We start from the raw sequence: 26,266 nt of genomic DNA, 5'->3' as shown, positions 1-26,266 counted from the left end.
TGGGCAGAGATTGCTGACCAACTTCACTGTGACACTGACCTTGACCCTCACCTTGACCTGACCCCGTTACACTTAACCCTGAACCTCAACCTCACACACTGTCATTCCAACCCTGACCTTGACTTATTACCCTGACTCTGATTCTACCCTAAGCTTTACCCTCACTCTAACAGTAATGCTCTCCCTAATCCTACCCACAACTTGACCTTCACTCAACCTCACTCTCACCTGAGGGTCTCACCCGGACCCTCCCCTGATCATGTCTGACTCTGACACTGATGTTGACTACATCCCTCACATAACCCTGATCTTCAGTCAGAACTTCACTCTGAAAATATACTAATGCTGTCCGACCCTATCATGATGCTGACTTTGACCTTATCCTAACTCTAACCCTGAGGCTTGCTTTGACTCTGACCATAATCCTCACCCGGACTCTTATCATGACATTGACCATAAAACTGACAGTCATCTAAATTTGACCCTCACCCTGATCTTTCCTTATTGATAAACCAGACTCTGACCTTGACCCCTAAACCCAACCCAGACTCTGTCCCTCACACAGATCTGAGCCCAACCCAGACTCTGTCCCTCACACAGATCTAAGACAGTCACCTTTTCTGCATCAGGTTCTAGCCTGCGAAGGACAGAACCGTGTGGGAAAGGAGTGAACCCTGGTCTTGACCCTGATTCTAACACTCAACAGCCCTGAATTGATGTGACTGATTGTCATTCAGGCCCTGAGACACCCTCACACCTTGCTGACAAAACTCAACCTTAACCTGACCCTGACCCTTCCGACCTTCACTCTTGGACTGACCCTGACCCTGGACTTCATGTGAATTTGACCCTCACCCTCTTCTTGATTCTCACCCTAACACTGACCTTGACCCTTCCACTAACAATGATCTGACTGAACCTCTGCTGGACTTGATGATGTTCCTGACCCTCATGATCCTGATCCACCCACATACTGATCATGAACCTTATTCAAATCCTTAACTGACAACAGGTCCTTATCCTGTCCTGGACTGTGACCTGATGCACAGCCTTGCTTTGATATTCACCCTATAGACCTACCCAGATCTTGACCCTGATCCATTTTTTTAATTGAAATATATTTGACATATAACATTGTGTAAATTTAAGGTGTACATGTTGATACATTTATGTATCTTAATATATTTTATATCATAATATGATTGCAACAATTAGCACCTCTATCATTACATAATTATTCTGTCTTTTTAGTTGTTAGAATAATGAAGTTCTAGGTTCCTAGCAAGTTTGTTGATTATAATACAATATTGTTGTCTGTGCTCACTATTCATTATAAATTTGTACCCTTAGGCATCATCTGCCCTATCCCCGCCACTCCCCAACCCCTGGTAACCATTTTGCTCTCTGTTTTTGCAAGTTTGGCTTTTTTAGATTACACATATAAGTGGTGTCCTACAGTATTTGTCTTTCTCTGACTGACTTATTTCACTTAGCATAATTTCCACAATGTTCACCATGTTGTTGCAAATGGCAGGATGTCCTCTTTTCTCATGGCTGTATAATATTCCATTGTATTTATATACCACATCTTCTTTATCCATTCATTTATTGATGGGCACTTATTGGCTACTGTGAACAATGCTGCAGTAAACATAGGAGTGCATATCTCTCTTAAAAACCCTGTTTTTATTTCCTTTGTGTGTGTGCTGAGAAATGGAATCACACTGGATCATTGTTGGGTCTATTTTTAATTTTTGAGAAGTCTTCATATTGTTTTCCATTGTGGTTGAATCGATGTACATGCGCACCAGCAGTGTGTAAGAGTTCCCTTTTCTCCACATCCTTGCCAACAATTTTTATCTCTTGTCTTCTTGATAATAGGCCTTCTGACAGGTGTGAGATGATATCTCATTGTGGTTTTGATTTGCATTTCCCTGATGGTGAGTGATGTGGAGCATCTTTTCATGTGTCTGTTGGCTGTTGGGATGTGTTCTTTGGAGAAAGGTCTCTTTCTATCGATTTTTCAGTCAGATTGTTTTAGATTTTGAGTTGTATGAGTTCATTATATATTTTCAGTATTAATTCCTTATCCAAAGTATGGCTTGCAAAATTTTTCTTTCATTCTGTAGAGTGCTTTTCGTCTTGTTAATGGTTCCTTTTGTTGTGCAGAAGGTTTTAAGTTTCCTGGAGCCCTATTTGTTCATTTTCCCTTTTGTCTTTGGTGCTGCTGGTGTCATATTCAAGGAATCATTGCCAAAACCAATGTTAAGGAGCTTCTTCCCTACATTTACTTCTAGGAGTTTATAGTACCAGGTCCTTCTGCTTCAGTCTTTAATCTATTTGAGTGAATTTTTGTGATTGGTGTTAAGATAGGGGTCCAATTTCATTGCGTGTACTCATCCAGTTTTCCCCACCTCACTTGTTGACAAGACTGTCCTTTCCCCATTGTGTGTTCTTGGCTTCCTTGTTGAATAATTTTTTGACTGTATAAGCAGGGGTTCACTTCTGTGCCTTCTCTTCTGTTCCATTGGTCTATGTGTCTATTTTTGTCTGTCTATGCAGTAACGTACTGTTTTTATTCCTGAAGCTTTGTAGTATAGTTTGAAGTCAGGAAGTGTAATATCTCTGGCTTTGCTCTTTTTTCCTCAAGAAGGACATTTTAGCAATATAAATTCTTCTGATCCATGAATGGAGGATGTCTTTCCATTTGTTTGTCTTTCCATTACTTTGATTTCTTTCAGTAAAGTCTTCTAGTTCACTGTACAGACTTTCACATCCTTGGTAAAATTTATTCCTAATATTTAATTGTTTTTGATGCTATTGTGAATGGGTAGTTTTCTTTATTTCTTTTTCAGATGTTTCATTCTTAGTGTATAGGAATGTAAATGATTTCTGTAAGTTGATTCTGTATCCTGCAACTTGACTGAACTCTAACAGCCTTTCAGATTTTCTATACACTGAGTCATATTATCTGGAAACAGTGACAGATTCACTTCTTCCTTCCTGATTTGGATGCCTGTTATTTCTTTGTCCTGCCTAATTGCTTTAGCAAGGACTTCTAATACCAAACTGAGTAAGAGTGGTGTGTGTGGGCATCCACGTCTTGTTCCTGCTCCTTGAGGAAAAGATTTCAATTTTTCACCAGCAAATGTACTGTTAGCCATGGGCTCATAACATATGGCCTCTAATATATTGAGGTACATTCCTTCTATACCTGATCTGCTGAGGGTTTTTATGAAATGATGTATTTTGTCAAGTGCTTTTTCTGCATCTATTCAGATGATCATGTGATTTTTTCCTTTCATTTTATTAATGTGATATATCACATTTATTGATTTGTGTATGTTTAATGATCCTTGCATTCCAGGGATAAATCCTACTTGCTCATGGTGTATAACCCTTTTTGTGTGTTCTTGAATTCAGTTTGCTAATATGTTGTTGAGAGTTTTTGCAACTGGATTCATCAGAGATATTGATCTGTAGGTTTCTTTCCTTGTGGAGTTCTTCTCTGGCTTTGGTATCAGGCAATGCCAGCCTCACAAGGTGATTTTGGAAGTATTCCCTCCTCCTCAATTTTTTGGAAGAGTTTGAGAAGAATTGGTGTTAATTCTTCTTTGACTGTCTGGTTGAATCTCCAGTGAAGCTGTCTGGGAGGTTTCTGTGTTGAGAGATTTTTGATTCCTGATTCAATCTCTTTAGTTTCTATTGGTCTGTTCAGATTTTTTATTTCTTCCTGATTCAGTTTGGTAGGTTGCTTGTTTTTAGGAATGGATCTGTTTCTTCTAAGTTATCTGAGTTTTTGGCTTGTAGTTGTTTAGTCTCACAATCCTGTTTTTCTGCAGTCTCAGTTGTAATGTCTTTTTCTTGTCTTTTTTTTTTTTTAGTATTTCATTTATTTATTTGAAAGAGAGAGAGAGAGCACAAGCGGGGGAGGAACAGAAGGAGAGGGAGAGAGACAAGCAGATTCCCCGCTGAGTAGTAAGCCCAATGTGGGACTCGATCCCACAACCCTGAGATCAGGACCTGAGCCGAAGGCAGACGCTTAACTGACTGAGCCACCCAGGAGCCCCTAATGTGTCCTTTTCCACTCTTAATTTTATTTAAGTCTTTTCATTTTTTTTCTTAGTCTAGCTAAATAAAGGTTTGTTGATTTTGTCTATCTTATTCATAGAACCAGTTCTCAGTTCCATCAATCCTTTCTGTTGTTTTTATCATTCCTATTTTATTTATTTCTGCTCTGGGCTTTATTGTTTCCTTCCTTCTGCTAACTTTGGGCTTAATTTGTTGTTGTTGTTGTTGTTGTTTTTCTAGTTCCTTGAGGCGTAAAGATAGGTTGCTTATTTTGAGGTCTTTCCAATTTCTTAATATATGCACTTATCACTTTAAACTATCAGAGCTGCTTTTGCTGCCTTCTGTAAGTTTTGATATGTTGTCTTTCCATTTTCATTTCTTTTGAGATAATCTTTTATTTTCCTTTTGATTTCTTCACTGACCCATTGATTGCTCAGAAGCATGTTGTTCAGTTTCCGTATATTAGTGAACTTTCCAGCTTTCCTTTTACTGATTTCTAGTTCCATACCATTGTGGTCAGAAAGGACAGTGGGTATGATTTCAGTCTTGTTAGATGAGCTAAGATTTGTTGTGTGTCCTATCGTGTGGTCCTTTCTGGAGAAAGTCCCACGTGCACTTGAGGAGAATGCATGTTCTGCTTCCATTGGTTCTCGTGTTTTAATCCATGGAACCACTCTGCCTATTGATTGGTGAGTTCAATTTTTAATATTTAGAGTGATTATTGATATGGAAGAACTCAATACTGCCACCTTATGTCTTGCCTTCTGATTGTTTTGTAGCTCCTTTGTTATTTCCCTCCCTCTGTTTCTGTCTACCTTTATGAAGTGCTGGTTTTCCACAGTGCATTTGGTCTCCCCCTTTTCTTGTTTTGTGACTCTAGAGTTTTGCTTTGTTGTTACCATGTGAATTACAAACAACATCTGTTATATAAGATAATCCTTTTTATGTTGATAGCACCTTATTTTCATTCCCTATAAAGTTTCCACACTTTTACTCTTCCCCTTTAGTTGATGTTAAAATGTACCTCTTTTTATGCTGCAAATCCACTGAGAAGTGATAGTGACTTTGGTTATTTTTCATACTCTTTTCCTTTAGCCTCCAAACTATAATTAAGTGGTTAACACACCCTTCTAATACAGAGTTGCCATTTGTAATTGTGTTAATTGTTTGCCTTTGCTAGTGTTTAGTGTACTTTCATTTGCATTTATGTCACTAATTAGTTCCTTTTCATTTCAGCTGAAGGACGCCTTTGAGCATTTCCTTCAAGGCTGGTCTAGTGGTGGTGAGCTCCCTCAGCTTTGGTGTGTCTGGCAAAGCCTCTATTCCTCCTTTCTATCTGAAGGGTAACTTTGCTTCATGAAGTATTCTTGGCTTGCAGTTTTTATCATTTAACGCTGAATAGGTCCTTCCACTCTCTTTTGGCCTAAGGAGTTTCTTCTGAGAAATCTGCTGATAGCCAAATTGGGAGCCCATTGTAGGTTACTTTCTTTTGTTCCCCAGCTGCCTTTAAGATGCTTTCTTTATGACTGACTTTTGACAGTTTCATTACAATGTCAAATATGATGAATGACCTTCCTTGGAGAAGCTCTTTCTGCTTTGGGGGTGCCCACATCCCAGTAGGGGCATCCTGCAGTGGGTGGACTCCCAGACATCCACAGGCACATCTCTTGCTGAAATCTGGAAGCAGACAGCAGGGAACACATTCTTCCAGTGCCTTTGGTTATTGTCTGCCTCTTTCCCTTCCTCCAACTCCCCTGGTCATGGACTCACTCACTCACCACTTTTGCTTTCGACCTGCACGGAGGGGCAGGCTGTTGCCAGTGTTGCCCTGGGGAGGGGCCAACTTGAATTCCTTCTCCTCTGACTCCAAGCCCATCTCTACCCTGCTTCAGTGGTGTGCCTGGTTTTCTCCTCAGTTGGCTGGGCTTCCACAAATTCTCTATCTTCAGTGAGTGTGGCCCTGTTTTTTACTTTCCAGTTGTGCATTTGCCAATCATAGCAAGTCAGGATGGGGAAGGCTCTTCAGCTTCCTTGGATCTGCAACCCCCTTCACGGTCTTGTCCATCTACTTTCTGATGCACAGGTGCATAGAAATCTGGGTGTCTTGGTGTGATGAGCAGAGGCACTTTTGTTTGATTATGAATGTCGAAGTAGTTGTAAATAAAAGGGGAGAGGAAAAAAGGGAAGACTCTTGCAGCCACCATGCTGATGTCACACTTGTCCCTGATCCTGACCCTACACTCACCCTATCCTTGGTCCTGAACATGACCCTCTCCTTGGAAATGACCTGACTTTGACCTTCACTCTGTTACTGACCTTGCAGTGTACCCTTAACCTGATTCTGAATATGGCATTCACCGTGATACCGACCCAGAATTGACCCTTACCTTCACTCTGACTGTGATCTTGACTTTGACCTGGAAGCCACTCTCACCCTGAACCTGAATTAGACCCAATTCTCACAGTAATCCGGACCCTGGTGTTCAAACTGAGTCATAATTTGACATTTACTCTGACCATTTACCTAAAACTGACCCTGACATTAACCCTGAAGCACTGATTATGACCTTGACCCTGCCCACCCTGAGGCTTACCTTCACACTACCCTTGACCTTCAGGGTGACCTTGACCCTCACCCCCACCCTGACCCTACACCTAACCTCAACAGGATTCTGACCCTAACCCTCACCTCCAAGCTGAATTCATCCCTGCATTTAACCCTCACCTTCACTCGTGCATGGGTTTTCTATGGCTGGCATGATGAACTACCATCAACAGTAGTGCTTAAAGTAGCTTGGGTGTATTTGTCACAGTTTGGTAGGCCATAAGTTGAAACTAGGTCTTGCTGAATTAAAATCAAGGTTTCAGCAGAGCCACATTCCTTTCTAGCAGGAAGGGGTTGTGAGCCATGGAATGCAGGAGTCATCCACAAGGTGGAAAAGGCCTCGAGAGGGATTCTCCTTGAAGCCTCCAGACACAGCCCTTCCCACCCATACTAGACTTCTGAGAGGCATAGCTGTAAGATAATAAGTTTCTGTTGTTTTAAGCTACTAAGTTTGTGGAAATTTGTTCAAGCTTCAGTTGAGAATTAATACAGTACTCAATCTCTAGGTTAGGGTTAGGGGTTAAGGGTTAGGGTTAGGGGTTAGCTTGGGTTAATTTATTTGCCTTTTAATAAAAGATGTCAATGCTTAAATAAGACATTTTTTCTTAGACCATTTTACAGTGAGGAAAAGTAAGCATGTATCCCAAAAAGTTAGGGAGAAGAACTGAAGATCCCAAACAACACCTAAGTCAAAGCATCTCGACACTTATGTTTTATCTTTAAAGTTAATAAGAGGGGCACCTGGGTGGCTCAGTCATTAAGCGTCTGCCTTCGGCTCAGGTCGTGATTCCAGGGTCCTGGGATTGAGCCCCGCCATTGGGCTCCCTGCTCTGTGGGGAGCCTGCTTCTCCCTCTCCCACTCCTCCTGTTTGTGTTCCCTCTCTCACTGTGTCTCTCTCTGTCAAATAAACAAATAAAATCTTTAAAAAAAAAGTTAATAAGAAATGTAATTGCTCTGTTGTTCTTCTCACAGATGGATTTGCTCTCCCTTTCATTCTGGTCTTGGCTCAAATGCCACCTTCTCAGAGGGGCTTCCTAATGGGCCTCTCTGAATACGATGGCCCCCTTAGCCCACACTGTTCTCTTTTTAGCCAGCATTCCTTCCTACTGTTGATCCATTTATTATATCTCATGCTTTTTACAAGCTTCCAGGTAGAACTAGAGCTATACATTTGCACAAAGTAGATACTCAATAAATATTTATTAATTGAACCAGTTTTGTGATATGTATGGCTTTCTTTTTCATTAAAAATACCAGTGTTTTATCCGTGACTTTTTTACCTTTTTCAGAATGTATTTGGAGAAATCCATTGCTCCATGAATATACATCTGTCAATGTTGTGGCTTTATTATGTGGCACATCATCCTATCCTGAGCTGCCAGGAGTGCTCATGACCCATGTATGAAGATCAGCTTCAAACCTTAGGGGTGAGTTCTGTGAATGTTCTGGGGGGCATTTGGGGGGGCTCTTCCTGCTGGACACCACCATGTCATCTGGGGCCAGAAGTGAAGTGAGCACCCACCTCTTTTGCTCTGCTTTTTCCATCTTCCTCTACCCTCTGTCAGCATGTGGGTTTCCCACCAACCATATCTCTGCAGACAAACTGTGAGATGGCCTATGGCCTGGGACTCCATTGACCTCACAAAATCTCATTATAACCAGTGTAAGAGGTTTCTGTGACACTGACATGACCTTCATTCCCAGAATATGCCACATGAAGAGTCCCATGAGAGCCTGGGGGTCCAGAAAAATTAAATGCATGATTATGGCTTGAGCTAAAGCCACTCAGGGGGATCATGCTGGAGGCCATCTCAGATCTCAGTCTGGCTCTGTCACCAATTTTCAATACAATTTAGGTGAGTCACTTAATCTGAGCTTCAGGCTCATCATTTCTAAAATTAGGAAATGTTTTTAGATTCATTTATTCATTCAAGAACTATGTAATGAACTCCTATTAAGTGCTAGGCAGTCTCCAAGATTGATTCTATCTCAGGAATTCTGACTTCCACCCTCCCCGCTCACACTGACTTCCCCCACTTGACACAGTGGTTGTTCCATGGGAATTCCCTAGGGCAACATTGGAGTAGCAAGTGTCTTCAGGGTGTGCCCTCATGCCATTTGATGTGGCTGAGGGGCCATGAGCAATTCTGAACCCAAACTTAATGTTTTGGCTAATTTGCCTTATGCTGTCTTACTTGCATGAAAACAGCAGTGCCTGGATCAGGCCTTCAGTGCAACAGCTGCAGGATGAGGACCTAGTGAGGACCTTGCCCAGGACACTAGCCCCATGACACTGTGAGGGTATTCCTAGTCCCCAGTTAAGTCATGCAATGCAACAAGTGATTATACATCAGGGTGGATGATGCAAAGTACAGTGCACCGAGAACATGACAAAAACATTTAAATGACAGAATAGTATGTAGGTAAACATACTATATACTATGTAAGTGAAGGGAAAAGTAAACAACGGGGTCAGAAAGAGGAATGGGAGTTCCCAGAAGCGGGCTGGAGTAGTCAGGGTGTGGGGGGTGTCTCATGGAGGAAGTGACCAGGAGACCTGTCACTGGTTACAACAATGCAGCATCAGGGTTTGAGCTCTGCCTGACCCGCAACCCCCAGGGGCATTGGGGGCATTCTAGCTCCAGAGGATCTACAGATTGCAAATCAGCCTGAGCCTAGCCTCCGTGGTATGTCTTCTTTGCTCCCGGGTGTGGCTCTTTCTCTGCCTCTTGAGGCTGTTGATTCTCATTTTGTTTTCCTCTGAGCTGCACTATTTTGTGTGGGTTCAATACTGTTACTTGACACAAAATCTTTGTGAAAATAAGTGGGATATAAATCATACTTGTTTTCTAATTAGATCTGAACATATTCAATAGTAAAAGAGCCTTTTCCCAGGTCCCTGGGTCTTCATCTGCTCGCCAACTCCGAGATTTTTAAAAACATATTATATTTTTAACAGTTTCAGAGAATTAGTTTGGTTTTTAAAAAATTCAGCGAAGTCACACTTTTAATAATCTATAGAATGATCTGTAAACATTGAATAAGCAAGGTTTTACAAGATGAAGGAAGAATTGGCTTTGTGGCTGGGTTTGCCCTAATGTTTACTCACTGTTGCCCCCGTGTGGCCACTCTTCAGATAGCATGGGCAGAATGTGTTCCAACCTGTCAAATTCAAGGGAGAACAAGATAGAATAACGGTGGTCCTTGGATCCCCTAGCTCCTAATAATCATCAAATAATTTATGAGCCATATTCTAAATCAGAGTATATCTTAACTTGATATTAGGGTTAGGATCAGGGTCAAGCTGAATACATTAATTATGTACAGCTTTTTGTATGTCAATCATACCTCTATAAAGTGTATTTAAAAAAAAAAAAAACGGGAGAGAATATAGTCACCCAAAGCACTGAGCACCTTTCCTGTCACAGTAAATATGTAACTAAACATAACTATTGTTTAATCTTAGCTGAGAACCGGGAGCTGGTCCTACAGGTACTTGGCAGGTAACATCTGTGGCCAGCTGCCCATCTCCCCGCTGCACCCACACCCAGCTCAGCACATCCTCTGCTCTGCTCAAGGGCAGCCCAGAGAGACCAGGTCCAGGTGTGGCTCCCTCCTGTCAGGCATGGCTTCTTTCCGACAGGTAGAGAAGGTGGCCAACTCACAGACACATGACATCTTCTTTTGGTTACTTGCTATCTGCCTCCCCTTTTTGACACCCTGGTCCTTAAACTTTAGCTCCTATGAGAACCTGGGTTTGCAGGTTTCTGTTGATATTTCGAAGTGTGCAGATCTGTGTTGCCTTTGTTCCCTGTCCTTGGGTCAGAGATAAAAGCAGGAAAAGTCATCATATTGTGAAAGCAACAAAAATAAATATCAAGTGTGCTCTGCGCCCAGTACCTCAGACTTGAAAGAAATGGCAAGAAAGAAATGACCTCATGTCATACTCATCCAGCTTTAGGGACTCATAAAAGCATGTAAAGTGAAATTGTACTGAAAGAAATCTCATTACTAATCTTTTGCCTTACAGAAGACAGTTCAGCGACAGTCCCCCATCCCTGCTCTGTCATTTCCTGTCTGGCCAAAGCCTGGTCACAGTGACGCATGTAGCCACACAAGGACACAACTATGATCATCCTCCTGGAGCATTCCCTGTCCCTGCCCCTGCTCTGGCCAACCCTGCACACCCCCGTCCTGAGCGTCCCCTGTAGTGACACTGCTGTGATCATCCTCCTGGAGCATCCCGGTCCCCCTGCCCCTGCTCTGGCCAACGCTGCACACCCCCAGTCCTCCTGGGTGTCCCCTGTAGTGACACTTGTCACACCATGCTGTCATGTGTTGTCTCTCTGTCTGTCCTTCCTGTAGGAGTAGATCTCTCTCATAGCTGCCTGGCTGGATGACAGGTGAGTGATTGGTTTCAGGATCTTTTGTCCTGGGATAGCAGGTACCCTTCAAAACCCTGATGGGCAGGGTGAGTCTCTGTCCCTCTGTGTGCCCCCAGCCTCGGTGGAGCATAGGGCCCAGGAGAAGGGTTTTGAGAGTCCTCCTAGATGAAGTTTGTTCTGTGAAGGTAGATTCCTTCTGATATCATTAGGTAACCACATAACGTGGCCGTCACTGTGAGACAGAAAGCACGCTACTGTATTGTGTTCTACTCGCATACCGTGGCTAACAGAGTCAACACACGCTCACACTCACACGTTCACACTTACACCTCAGTTTCTGAGCATCAGTACCATATAAACTACAGTGAATTCACACTGGGCAGCAGACATGTAGATGTGCCATTAAAGGTATAAATAGAGGAGGATGGATATGGAGTTCTGGCTAAAACGATGGAAGTCCTTGCCTGTGGGGGTGAAGAAATCAGATTTTACCCAGAAGGTGCTACGTTCTAGTCAAAGGAGTGACATGATAATATTACCTTTTAGAACAGGGATCGGCACAGACTTTTCTGTAAAGTCTTCTGTAAAGATTTTCTGTTAGGTGTTGCAATCCACGTGGTCTCTCTGACGATGATTCCACTCTTGCATTGTGGCTTGAAAGCAGCCACAGACTGTCCATAGCTCATGTTCCAGCCACACTTAATTTACAGAATACAGGGGGAGGTCACATTTGGCCCATGGGTGGTAGTTTCCCACAGCCCAGATTTGCAACCTGATGGACGGTGGGGGAGAGGGCTCTTATTTTCAAATGGCAGCGTGGGCGTACACTGAGATCTATCCTGCCTGACCCGGCCCCTAAACTTGAAAGATGATAGCGAGACTGACCAACAATTAAGGCCTAGGAACTCCCCCGCATTTACCTGAATGCCGCGAGCTTCCCATGAGATGTTTGTCTGTGGTTGAAGTACATGTAGGTATGGTTTTGCTGAATATGTCCCCATTGCCTGGAGGGTACATCTTGCAGGTTATATACCACGCAGATGGTCATCTTGTTCAGGCCAAGATCGTGAGCACATTTATGGTTCTTGTGAGTCAGTGGAGGATCTAGGATGTGTGGGCTTCAGGATGAGTTCGATTCAGCCCTCAGCAATGTTATCGAGCCCCTGGTTTCCTGGGCCTTCTGTGGGGCTGGCACTGGCCTGGCGTAGGCCACTTCTGCAGTCGTGATGGAAAAGCCCCCGGCCTGGGTGGGGCTCCCCATGTTTTGCTCTGCAGGCCGAGACCCACGTTTCCTGACACCTCACTAGCTGGGACCAGGTCACACACCCATGGATGAGCCAATCCCTGGAGCCAGGGAATGGGGCCGTGGAGACTGGTAGAGGTTGTTAGTTCTTCTGTTGTAACAACTTTTCTAATTGCCATGGTGGCAACATCTTCTGTGATGCATCTGTTGATAAAACGAGTGTTGATTTCTGGTAGTGAGTGGGTCCAAGGTGCTGGCTTAGCACCTCAGTCCCAGCACCTCGGTACTACCGTACTATTCTGCAGAGACAATGGCTGAGAATGAGCAAAGGTGATGGAAACTGGTCTGGAACGCACAAGCCTGTATCTCCAATTTACCTAAGTTCAAGAAGGTGCGAGGAATCCATGGTGTTTTATCATCAATAATTTTGCAGATGAAGAATATGCCTTTTGTATGGAGTATGACAAGACTTGTTCAAAGTATTTTCCAGTTGGTACAGAAGTCGGGGAGAGCGGCACCTTCCATCTGCTAGGATAGGCGCGAGAGGCTGAGTGCTCTCAAGAAGGTGTCTGGCTTTCGCAGGGCTCACTGTGAGTCTGCACACAGGACTTACGAGGACAGTTAAAGGTTTTGTTCTAAGGGTGGATGGAGTATTGGAAGAATGTGGCGCATCTTGTAATCCTGGGAAGAGCACAGATCTCGAGTCGACTGTGGAGTGACTTTGTGAGAGTGGTGGTGATCAGCAACATCCGACTAACGAGATGTCTGTCCTTTATTAAGTTATGGGTGTGGTCTCTGTGATTTTGTCCTAACGGCTGGGATTTCCAAGGAGTGGGATTTTTTTATGTCCCTGTAACAGTTGGTCCCCTGGGAATGGGCAAGTCCTGTTCTGCTGCTGAGAAGTGTGTCTCTAGCTGTTGGAGTGTGTATTACAAGCTGAAATGTAAATGGTGGGGTGGTTACTGTGGTTCGCGGGCTATTGTTATTGATGATTTTTATGGGTGGATTCCATATGATGAGATGTTAGACCTTATGGATAGGATCCTCATTAAGTGCCCATAAAGAGTGCTTTTTCTGAGTTTAATAGTAGATATATTTTTATTAGTTCTAATAGCCCTCCTTGTTCTTGGAATTCCAATGAGCAGTGCATTACAATGTCTGCATTGTATCCGTGTGTTGATGAGGATTTGGGGAGAGTGGAAAATGTTGGCAATGCCCTCCACATATTGTCCACTGGAACATCCAAATAATAAAATTTTATTTCTGACAACAAAATAGGAAGTATCCTCCTGTGATTCTTAGTTTAAACCAGGGGAGGGGGCCCTCTTTTGGTACTGGTAATGAGTACCATAGTCCTTCCTAGGGAATATTATCAGATTCTGTCGGGAACTTGGTCTTTGTTGTTGTGGAAGAATCAGGAGTCGACAAATTATTTGTCTCCTTTTTCATTTTCTATGAACATTTCCACAATATTTGGTTTCACACCTCTACCATTGTGAAATCATCCCAAATTTGGCACCAGCTCACCCTTCTATGCAGAGGGCATGTTTGAACCAAGAAAAAAATAACAGCTTCTGGGTGACTGGGAGACTCTAGGATCAGAATGCCATTGGTAGGCAGTTACTGTGACCCTAAATTCTGAACAAGCTCCTGACACCCAGACTAAATAGATTTCAGATTAGAAACTTCAGATAGAAATTTTGTGTCCATGATGACAACTGAAGAACATGTGTAATCCAACCTAACGCTAACCCCTAACTTTAACCCTAAAACCTAACGTGACCCGAAACACCAAACTGGAACCCTGAATCCCAAACCTGAAATTGAACCCCACACCTGAACTATGAACCAAGCCCTGAATCCAAGCCATGAACCACGAACCCAAACCCTGAACCCGAACTCTGAGTCATGAGCCCTGAACCCAAACCCCAGCAAGAACCCAAACCCCAAATTTGACCTTGAACTTTATCCCCTAAGCCCTAAGTCTTAAACCCTAAATCATAAGCCTAAAGCCCTAAACTCTAACTCTAACCAGTACCCTCACCCTCACCCAAAACCCTCACCCTCACCCTGATCCTAAACCGAAACCCTGACCTAGAACTCTGAGCCAAACCTGAACCCAGACCCAAACCCTTAACCACACTTTCTTCATGCATTCGCCACTGATGGACATTTGCATGGTTTCTACCTTTTGATTTTGTGAACATTGTTCGGGTTGGAGGTAGGGTTAGGGTCTTGGGCTGGGGTCAGGACCAGGCTTGAGATGAAGTTTGGGTCAGAGTCATGTTCAGTCAGGGCCAGGGTCATGTTCAGTGGCACTGTTTGGGTCAGGGACAGTTGTCCTTCCATATTGTTTCCAATTAATTGTTCCTTAGCTATTTTTGGAGAAGTTTGGAGGATATTGGGCTCCATTCAGCTTGAATTTTCAGAATTTAATGGCTTTAGCTGGACCCCGGGAGCGAGCAGGTGCTTCCACTGAACGCTGAGCTCACCTTGTCCTGCACTGCGTCCCCCGCCTGCAGAGGGCGCACGACCCCGGCTCCCGCCCGGAGCCCGGCCTGCGCAGCCGCTGGGACAGGAGCCGGACCTCGGAACCTGATGTCCGCGCTGACAGGAGCCGGGCCTCCTCAGGACCCGCTGCGGAGGCTTCTGGAGGACGTGGGTCCACGTCCATACCCACAGGACCCGCTGTGGAGGCTTGTAGAGGACACGGGGCGGTGTCCACGCTGACAGGAGCCCGGCCTCCTCTGAATCTGATGTGGAGGCTTCTGGGGGCCGTGGGGCCGCGTCCGCGCTGACAGGAGCCCAGCCTCCTCAGGACCCGCTGTGGAGGATGTGGGGCGGCGTCCACAAGGGCAGGAGCCCGGCCTCCTCAGGATCCGCTGCGGAGGCTTCTGGAGGACGTGGGGCGGCGTCCACAAGGGCAGGATCCGGGCCTCCTCAGGACCCGCTGCGGAGGCTTGCAGAGGACACGGGGCGGCGTCCACGCTGACAGGAGCCCGGCCTCCTCTGAATCTGATGTGGAGGCTTCTGGGGGCCGTGGGGCCACGTCCGCGCTGACAGGAGCCCGGCCTCCTCAGGACCTGCTGTGGAGGATGTGGGGCGGCGTCCACAAGGGCAGGAGCCCGGCCTCCTCAGGACCCGCTGCGGAGGCTTCTAGAGGACACGGGGCGGTGTCCATGCTGACAGGAGCCCGGCCTCCTCAGGACTCGCTGTGGAAGCTTCGGGAGGACATGGGTCCGCGTCCATACCCACAGGACCCGCTGCGGAGGCTTCTAGAGGACGTGGGGCCGTGTCCACAAGGACAGGAGCCCGGCCTCCTCAGGACTCGCTGTGGAAGCTTCTAGAGGACACGGGGCGGTGTCCACGCTGACAGGAGCCGCTGTGGAGGATGTGGGGCAGCGTCCACAAGGGCAGGAGCCCGGCCTCCTCAGAACCCGCCGAGGGAGGAGAAGGTGAGGAGAAGCCGTCTGAGCGGGACTGCTGAGGGGGTCCGCGCTCACAGGACCCCGCGGAGGAAGGGTGGGCGCACAGACCGGGGGGTTTCCGTGGCTTCGTGTGCGGTGCTGCACGCGGGGCTGTCGGGCCTCCGCTCTTGGGACTCGGACCTGCCCCGGCGGCCCACGCGTCTGTGTTTATGCGCACCTGGATTCGGTTCCGGGGGCTCCTCCGGCAGTCTGCGGTCGGGGCGCGGCCTCCCGCCGCGGTGCTCGTGCTCCCCCGGCCTCGGCCCTGCGGGGTCCTCCCTGCGTCCACACCCGCTTCAGGGCTGTTGGTTCGGTGTCTGTGAAGACCCCGCTGGAAGTTTGGTAGCGACGGCACTGACTGTGTAGGCGGCTTTGGGCAGAGTAGATATTTTCACAGTGTCCGCTCTTCCGTGAGCACAGAGTGTCTTCCCGTCTCCGTGTGTCTCCCTCGATGCCTGTCATCAGGGTCTCACGGGTGTGTGTGTGTGTGTGTGTGTGTGTGTGCGTGTGAGAGAGAGAGAGAGAGAGAGAGAACAGGTCTGCCACCTGTTCAGTATTTCAGGAGAAGGTGGGGAAGAGTAGATATTTTCACAGTGTCCGCTCTTCCGTGAGCACAGGGTGTCTTCCCGTCTCCGTGTGTCTCCCTCGATGCCTGTCATCAGGGTGTCAGAGAACAGGTCCGTCACCTCCTTGGTGAAATGGATTCCAGGGTATAGTGTTCTTTCTGATGCAGGTGTAAATGACGTTGTTCTCTGTACTTCTGATAGTTTGTTATGAGCACATAGAAATGCAATTGATTTTTGTATGTTGGTTTTGTTTCTTGCAAATTTATCGAATTTATTAGTTCTGTTAATCTTAAACTAAAACTGCCAGTTATTTTACCAGCAAAATGGGTTTATTTGGGAATAGCAGAGACTTGCAATCCGGGACAAGCAAGCTACGGCCACATCACAAGTGCAAGAAAGAAAGGAGAGAAACATTATTTCTTGGGAAGGTGGGGGAAGTTGGGAGGGTTGTTTTGAAGGAAAGTCCACTGGAGAAAAGCAGGGCTTCAGGTGATGGAGGGTTGTCACCTGCTGAGCTGCAGGAGTGGTGGGTTTCTTGGAGGAGGTGAAACCTGCATCTTCCCCTCTGGGGCCTGTGACTGGTGAGTCTCTCCTGTGGAAGGTTCTAATGTTGGGTCTGTAACTGACAGTTGTTCCTGTAACGACCCTGAGTGGCAGGCTCCCCCCTCCAGCCTCCCCTTCTGGCGGCCCCAGTCCACTTTCCTGAGGCTTCCCTTCGTGCATTTTCACAGTTCTAACCAGTTTTTGGTGGAGCACTGTGGAAAATTGGAATTCCAAATCCCACTGCTTCTACTGCACCCAAGACACAGGGGCCACCAACCTAATCCTCCCATGTGGCCTCCTACAAGGGCGAGTGGCCTCTCCACGGTGGGTGACCTGGATCTGGGTAGGGCTTGGCCTCCATCACAAAGTTGGATGTTGTCTCTGCTTCTGTAACCTGGTGCTGACATGGTTGTTTGGAAGAGTAGTTGACTCTGAGTTGATTTCAAAGTGCAGTAAACCTGTCACAGCTGCACAAATACGCTTTATCTCCACACTCAGACCCCCAGCTGTCGTCTCCTTACCACATTTACCACTTCACACGGGGTGATTCAGTGTGTTTTACCCCAAACAGGGACACTGTCCTGCAAAACCACCACATAACCCTAAATGAGGAAATCATTACGGTTTCCACATTTTAACCCAGACCACAGACCCACTTCAACTGTCGCCACCTGCGCCACAGTCTGAAATGTCTTGCTTCATTCTGATCCAGTTTTCTTTTTCTGGAACTGCTCCGAGACTTTCCCTTATTTGCACAACCCTGATGGATTTAAGGAGCACAGATGGCTCTAATCTGAGTGGCCTTTTCTGTCTGGCTTCTGTCACTTGGGCTGTTTTCAGTGTCCATTTTTGTTGTGACATGGATCAGTCCTTCATTCACCTTTTCACTGTGACTAAACATAAATAACATTTACCACCCCAAACATTTTAGGTACACAGTTCTCTGGCCTTAGCTGAGTTCCCACAGTTGTACATCATTCTCCAGAACTTTTTCATTCTCCCCAAGGGAGACTCTGTATGCATTAAACACCCAACTCCCCATGACCCTTCTTGAGAAGGGTCTATCCAAGTCCTTTTTCCATTTTAAAAATTGGGTTGTCTTTTTGTTGAGGAGTTTTAAAAGCTCTTTACATATTCTGGACAACAGATTCTTAGTAGATACATAATGTGCAAATATTTCCTTCCTTCTGGGGGCTGTCTTTTCACTTTCAGGATAGTAACTTCTGATGTACAAAGATTTTTTTTACATTTTTTTTTTTAAAGTGAGGGAGAGAGAGTGTGTGAGGGAGAGGGAGAGAGACTCTCAAACAGGCCCTACACTCAGCATGGAGCCTGACATGGGGCTTGATCTCATGGCCCTGAGATCATGATCTGAGCCAAAATTAAGAGCCAGACACTTAACTTACTGAGCCACCCAGGTGCCCTGAAAAGATTTTTAATTTTGAGGATATTATTTTATCTATTTTTTTTCTTTTTTTATGCTTTGGGGTCACGTCTAAAAGCACTGGTAAATCCAAGGTTATGAAGATTTATCCCTATTTATTTCTTCTAGAGTTTATAATTTTACCTCTTACATTTAAGCGTTTACTTATTTTGAGCTAATGTTTATATGTGGTATGAGGTAAGGGTCCAGTTTCATTTCTCTGCACATGGATAACCAATTGTCTCCCAATGTAATGTTGTCGACCCTTGTCAAAATTCAGTGGACCATAGGTGAAGGGGTTTAATTCTGGGCTCTCAGTTCAATCCCACTGATCTGTATGCATACCTTTTTTAAAAAAAAATTTATTTAAAAAATTTTGTAATTTAAATTCATTTAATTAACATATAGTGTATTATTTGTTTCAGGGTGTATGCATACCTTTACGACAATATCACAACGTTTTATTTACTGTTGCTTTGTATTAAGATTTGAACTTTGGAACCTTTGATTTTCTTTTTCAAGATTGTTCTGGCTATCTTGTGGTCCCTTGAATTTCCATATGACTGTTAGGATTAGCTTGTGCATTTGTTCCCAAAGGCCTTTGTGAATTTTCTTGGGAACACATTGAATTTCCACATTGCATTGTGTACTATTGCCATCTTATCAATAGTATGTCTTTTCATCACCATGGGGTGTCCTCAGAGTTACTTAGGTTTCCCTTACTTTCTTTCAGCAATGTTTTGTAACTTTCAGTGTACAAGACTCCCATCTTTATTACATGTATTCCTAAGTATTTGGTCAATGTTGATGTTCCCTGAAATGGAATTGTTTTCTTAACGTCCTTTTTGGATGATTCATTGCTAGTATATACAAATGAGAGAGATTTTTGTGTATTGATATATTGTCCTGTAACTTTGCTGAAATAGGTAACTGGATGCAATCATTTTTGTTGTTGTTGTTGAATCTTTAGGAAGCTCTCTATATAAGATGATGTCATCTCTGGTCTCTGAATAGACCTAGTTCTACTGTTTCCTTTCACATGTGGATGCCTTATATCTTGCCTTATTGTTCTGGGTAGAACTTTCAGTACAATACTGAACAATGAGTGAAAGGCAGCATGATGGACTTGTTTGTGATTTCAGAGTAGAGCTGTTAGTCCTCAAAATTAAGCATGATGTTTGATTAGGGTTAGGGTTAGGGGTTAGGGTTAAGGGTTAGGGGTTAGGGTTAGGGTCTCCCTGTCCTCTGCTGTATAGAAACCATTCTCCTCCGGTAACCAGATTGATCATTTCAGAACATAACCTTTGAGCCTCTCTGCGATCCGCTCCCCACCTGTCTGTACTCTCCAGCCTCACCTCTCCCACTGCAACCCCCCTCTGTGGGCCACCAAGCTGTGTGGTTGTCCCACATGTGCCTTGGGCCTGACTCCAATCCTTTACATTCTCTGTGCCCTCTGCCAGGAGCACTCTTCTCTCCCCTTGCATCATGTCTGGCTTGTTCCCCCATTGGCTGGGCCTCTACTTGCCCCCGGTGACCTGACTCATGTCTGCTGGGTGTATGTGCTCATCCCATATTTAAATGTAGTATCCACCTTCCCTGTGTGAGCGATTTACTAACCTGCGAGGTATGGGGTAGGCACAGGGAAGTAGTCTTAGTGCCTGTGTAAAAAAGTCAGTCTCAGGGCGCCTGGGTGGCTCAGTCATTAAGCGTCTGCCTTCGGCTCAGGTCGTGATCCCAGGGGCCTGGGATTAAGTCCCATGTCAGGCTCCCTGCTCAGCGGGGAGCCTGCTTCTCCCTCTCCCCCTCCCCCTCCTTGTGTCCCCTCTCTAGCTGTCTCTTTCTCTGTCAAATAAATAAAATCTTAAAAAAAATCAGTCTCAGAGGGGCTCACCACACTTGCTGACAATGGGGGAGCTGCTGTCCCCACAGTGAGGGGCAGGTAGTCCCCTCAAAGGGGGACCAGCCATGTGAGGCAGTTGGACAAGACTTCCAAATGTTTTGGGGCCAGGGAGATGTAGACCTGGACCCGGAAGCTCACACCCTTGGATTCAAGGCTAGGGCCTAAGCAAGCCCCCTTTTTCCAGGGGTCATCTTTCCCCTTCCCTGCCCATGGGCTGAACCTGATTCCTGATCTGGGGAGTTCGAGGGTGACCCCTCCTAGGAATACCAGTGGTTTACTGATGGACCTTGTCAGCCAGAGGCCCAGTAGCCTTCAAGGGAGGACCCTATAGGGGGTGGAGACAGCTCTGTTGGGGACCAGTGACAGCCCACTCAAGGTAAAGTGGAGTGGCCCTGCTGATTCTACCCAGTCTGTAGGGCATAGAAACAGGTGCTGTGCCCAAAGGTGCTCAACTCATGGCAGGTGGGGACAGAACCTGCAGGGGTTCAGCCAGGGGAGGGCACCTGCAGGGTTTGCCTGGGAGCTCAGGACATGGGGGTGTTCCTGGCTCCAGCATGCTGAGAGGGGGGCTGCATGGGTTTCCAGCCTCCTAAGCCTCAGGCTCCCCTGTGTAAGATGGGGTGCTGATGGCCCCTATCTCTGGGAGCAGAAGGTAGGGAGGCCCTGCCGGCGGACTTGCTCAGGACAGGCCAGGGTGGCTGTTGCTTAAAGCAGCACAGGGCCTGTCCCCATGAAGAAGGTGCACACGTCCATGACTCCCAGCTCTGGGGTCCTGCTGCCAGCCTCTGGCAGTGACCCTCTTCCTGCCCTGTCCCCTGCCCCTGTGGATACAGGGTCTTCCTGGAGCTGTTCCTGCAGAATCACTTCATGGTGGACACAGGGTCATCTACTATGTCTTCACCGACCAGCTGGTTGCTGTGTCCCGTGTGCCCCTCCAGGAGCACTGAAGGGTGGTGGTTCTTGAGGTCCGTGGCGCCCCACGCTGGCAGGATGTGTCCATGCAGCACATGGTGATGATGAGCCGCTTCTGTGAGGAGCCCTTCCTCCATGAGGTGGTTGACATGGTGTGTGGGGATGTGGACATGAAGTTCTGTGACCACGTGGGCATGGATATCCTGTCCCCCTCTTTGGCACCCTGCACCCCGGTTTCTACTGGGTGGCCCGTGAGGACTTAAGCTATGAGCGCTGGTCCCAGTCCCAGGCCCACATCCCCAAGGACCAGGGTGACTTCTACTACATGGGGGCCTTTTTTGGGGGGTTGTGGCGGAGGATCACCGACTGACCTCAGCCTGTCACCAGGTGATGGTGGTCAACTGGGCCAATGGGATCGAGGCCATGTGGTACGATAAGAGCCACCTGAACAGGTATCTGCTGGACCACAAGCCCACCAAGGTGCTGTCCCTGGAGGACCTGCGGGACCCACAGCTATTGGGCTGGCCCTGGAGGACCTGTGTGCAGCTGCTGGGCTGGCCCCGGGTCATGAAGAAGCTGAGATTTGGGCCGTGCCCAAGAATCACCAGGACACCCGGAACTCATGAGGGGCTGTCCCCGTCTCCAGCAGGGGGTGCTGACTTCAGCGGAGGCATCAGAGCAGGTTCCTACTTCTGTCCCCTCGAGGGACACTGTGGAGCCTGCACTGGCATGTCCAGCGCCCCAGCCGCACCTGCTCACAGGAGGCCTGCCTGGGGATACAACGTCCTCTCTTTGCGTTCACTACATTTTCTTCACTTCTGGGTCATTTGCAGCTGTGAACGGCTCCAGTTTTATGTCAGATGTTTTTCTGTGTCAATGCTGAGCAACCATTTTTAAAAAGAACAATTGAGGGAAAAGGTTTTCTCCCTGGTTCTAAACAGACACCGCCTGGTGGGGCTGGGAGCAGCCCTGTAGCAGCCATGGAGCCAGAACGGGTCCTGGCTGGGTCTTCCCTCCCAGTCCTTGCACCTTGCCATGGCCATGGGGCTTCAGGGTCAGGGGTGCACCGAGTCACCTCTCAGAACCCCGGTGCCCTCACCGCCAGAGGCCTTGGCCGTGACCGCTAGCTCAGCCTCCAGGAGCATGGCGCCCTCTGGGTTATTTCCATTTCCTGCCGTGGATTTATTTTTTATTTATTAATTTTATTTAATTTTTTAAATTTAAATTCATTAGCCAACATATAGTACATCAGTAGATTTTGATGTAGTGTTCAGTGATTCATTAGTTGCCTTTAACACCCAGTTCTCATCACAACGTACCCTCCTTAATACCCGTCACCCAGTTACCCCATCCCCCCACCCTCCTCCCTTCTGTAACCCTCAGTTTGTTTACTGGAGTCCAGAGTCTCTCATGGTTTGTCTCCCTCCTGATTTCTTCCTGTTCAGTTTTCCCTCCCTTCCCCTGTAGTCCTCTGTGCTATTCCTGACATTCCACATAGGAGTGAAACTATATGATAATTGTCTTTCTCTGATTTATTTATTTCACTTAGCATAATCCCCTCCCGTTCCATCTATGTCAATGTAAATGGTAGGTATTCATCCTTTCTGACAGCTGAGGAATATTCCATTGTACATATATACCACATCTTCTTTATCCATCCGTCTGTTGAAGGGCATCTCGGCTCCTTCCACAGTTTGGCTATTGTGGACACTGCTGCTATGAACATTGAGGGGCAGGTGCCCCTTCTTTTCACTACATCTGTATCTTTGGGGTAAATACCCAGTAGTGCAATTGCTGGATGGTAGGGTAGTTCTATTTGTAACGTCTTGAAGAAACTCCATACTGTTTTTTAGAGTGGCTGTACCAGCTTGCATTCCCACCAACAGTGTAAGAGGGTTCCCCTTTCTCCACATCCTCACCAACATTTGTTGTTTCCTGCCTTGTTGATTTTTGCCATTCTGAGTGGTGTAAGGTGGTATCTCAATGTGGTTTTAATTTCTTTTTCCCTGATGGCTAGTGATGTGGAGCATTTTTTCATGTGTCTGTTAGCCATTTGTATGTCTTTGGAGAAGTGTCTGTTCATGTGTTCTGCCCATTTCTTGATTGGATTATTTGTTTTTTGGGTGTTGAGTTTGAGAAGTTCTTTATAGATCTTGGATGCCAGCCCTTTATCTGTAATGTCATTTGCAAATATCTTCTCCCATTCCATGGCTTGCCTCTTAGTTTTGTTGACTGTTTCCTTTGCTGTGCAGAAGATTTTTATCTTGATGAAGTCCCAAAGGTTCATTTTTGCTTTTGTTACCCTTGCCTTTGGAGACGTGTCTAGCAAGAAGTTGCTGTGGCTGAGGTCGAAGAGGTTACTGCCTGTGTTCTCTTCTAGGATTTTGATGGATTCCTGTGTCACATTGAGGTCTTTCATCCAATTTGAGTTTACCTTTGTATATGGTGTAAGAGAATGGTCCAGTTTCATTCTTCTGCATGTGGCTGTCTAATTTTCCCAACACCATTTATTGAAGAGACTGTCGTTTTTCCATTGGGTATTCTTTCCTGCTTTGTGGAAGATTAGTTGACCATAGAGTTGAGGGTCCATTTCTGGGGTCTCTATTCTGTTCCATTGATCTATGTGTCTGTTTTGTGCCAGTACCATACTGTCTTGATGATGACAGCTTTGTAATACAGCTTGAGGTCACCTGCTTTTGTTTTATTTTTATTATTTTAGTGAATTTTAAATTAACGTATAATGTATTATTTGTTTCAGGGGTACAGGTCTTTGATTCATCGGTCTTATACAATTCACAGTGCTCACCATAGCACATACCCTCCCCAATGTCCATCACCCAGTCACCCCACGCCTCCCAACCCCCTCTACTCCAGCAACCCTCAGTTTGTTTCCTGAGATTAAGAGTCTCTTATGGTTTGTCTCTCTCTCTGGTTTCGTCTTGTTTCATTTTTCCCTCCCTTCGCCTATGATCCTCTGTCTTGTTCCTCAAATTCCTCATATCACTGAGATCATAGGATAATTGTCTTTCTCTGAGTGACTTATTTTGTTTAACATAATACACTGTAGTTCCATCCACGTCGTTGCAAATGGCAAGATTTCATTTTTTTGATAGGTGCATGATATTCTCTGTATATATATATACACACACCACATCTTCTTTATCCATTCTTCTGTTGATGGACATTTAGACTCTTTCCATAGTTTGGCTATTGTGGACATTGCTGCTATAAACATTGGGGTGCACGTGCTCCTTCGGATCACTACATTTGTATCTTTGGGGTAAATACCCAGTGGTGCAATTGCTCGGTCATAAGGTAGCTCTTTTTTCAACTTTTTGAGGAACCTCCTTAGTGTTTTCCAGAGTGGTGTCTGCCTTCATTTTAAATGGCTATTTATGCTGGTGTTTGTGAAATGTGGGCACTCACTCAGTCTGGATGCATGTGCCGTTGGGATTCCTCAGTGCCCACAGATGGTTTGTGCACTCTCTCTGGATCATCTGCCTGCACTGTGTCTTAGCAAGCATTTACTGATGCCACTGTGAGCTCAGATACCCAACAAGGCACAGAGCATGAGAGTGAGAACTAAGATACAGGATCCCTGCTCTTGGGCCTTCCTGGGACTTTCGATGGACCCGTCCTCCTGACTCACTACTCTCCTATTGTGTAATAGACATACAACTGATACCATTAAGCACGTTTCAGGGTACAATTCAGTGGCAATAAGTATATTCACTCTTTTGCACCTGCCACCTCCATCCACTGCCACAACTTTGTCATCCTCCCAAACTGAACCTCTACCCAGGAGACACTAACCCCCATTTCCCCTCCCCAGCCCCGGCACCCAGCAGCTCCTTCCACCTGTATGAATCGGAGTGCTCTCTGTCCCTCACAAGTGGGGTCCTCCCGTATTGGTCCTTTAGGGACTGGCTTATTTCACATAGCCCAATGGCCTCAAGGTCTGTCCCTGTGAGTCTGGACCTGACCCACTTTTCCCCCAAAGGAGTGTCTCAGCCCTCTCCTGTCTAAGCCAAGCCTCCTCAGTCCCTTTCTGCTCCCCTCACCTTCCTCCTCCGCCTGAAGATGATCCCAGCCAATCTGCAGCTTTGAAGACCTATTCAGTCCAGATGCCAGGCACATACCCTGGGGACCTCGGGCCTCACCTACCCCATCTGTCCACGTCAGGTCCCTGCCCACCCCCCACCAGCTGGCCACCTGCTCATCCCACAGGTGTCCCCATCTCAGGAGAGGGAAACACCAAGTCCAGACCCTTGGAGTCCTCTGTGACTTTTTGCTTTCTACCAACTCTCCCAGTAGTGAAGTGGCTATGTACTGAAGTGGACATTCATTGTCCAAAACATTAAAGGCATATGTGAGTCTCTGCTGCCTAGGCAATGGATAACAGTTGGGGCAGATAGAAACCGAACAGAATCACTGGAAGAAAGGCTGAGGAATGAGGAGCTTTAGGGAAGAAGGGCCTGGAAGCTCTGACTGCCCGTACCTGACCTTCAGATGCCCCTCAGTGACTCCTGTGCCTCTGGTGTCTTCCTGGAACCCTGACCTGGCTGTTTTCAGACAGTTCATCCAGTGGTACCCCCAGTTTCTGGGAGGGGGATTTGCTGGAATCTGCAGTGTGTCCTACTGCCCAACCGGGATCACTTTTTGAAGACACATTGTCTGGGACCCAAGACTGTGGGTCTGTGGCCTGGAGGGATTCTGAGCAGAGCTGGTGGGATGGGAAGGCTGCAAGGCACAGAGGCAGGTTTCCAGAAAGCCAGCTGGGGTCCCCGGCATCCTACTGTTTTTGATTCAAAGCCCTGAGATCTTTAAAATGCCAGCAACGTTACAGCATGGGCCAGAAAAGCAAATTTCCCTGTGCACCCAACACCACCTAAACTATTGGCCATTTCTTGTCACTTGAGCTGAGTACAAAGGATTGGGAGTCAGGACTTGGTGGGGGGGCCCTGGACCAGACTTTGTATTTGGGGGACAAAGACCATCCAGAGAAGCTTGTGCTGAGCCTAAGGAGGGGGTCTGTGTGGAGACCCCAGCTGCAGGCACTGCTGTCCAATGATGCCCCCTCAGCCCGACCCAGTGCACCTGCTGCTGGGGGAGCACCTGCCCCCTCCTCTCTGCCTGAGGGCTCTCTCCTG

The 26,266-nt window shown here is 46.5% G+C and overlaps 1 pseudogene; it reads left to right on the top strand.

The window, feature by feature from the left end:
• LOC118013470 overlaps positions 1–21,742 on the top strand; it is a 30,665-nt pseudogene extending 8,923 nt beyond the window's left edge.
• The last annotated feature ends 4,524 nt before the right edge of the window (positions 21,743–26,266 follow it).

The sequence above is a fragment of the Mirounga leonina genome, unplaced genomic scaffold (genome assembly GCF_011800145.1).
Source record: "Mirounga leonina isolate KUSES-001 unplaced genomic scaffold, KU_Mleo_1.0 Mir_153, whole genome shotgun sequence".
Lineage (NCBI taxonomy): Eukaryota > Metazoa > Chordata > Mammalia > Carnivora > Phocidae > Mirounga > Mirounga leonina.
Note: the sequence above shows the minus strand (reverse complement) of the source record. Positions and strands in the feature narration are given on the sequence as shown.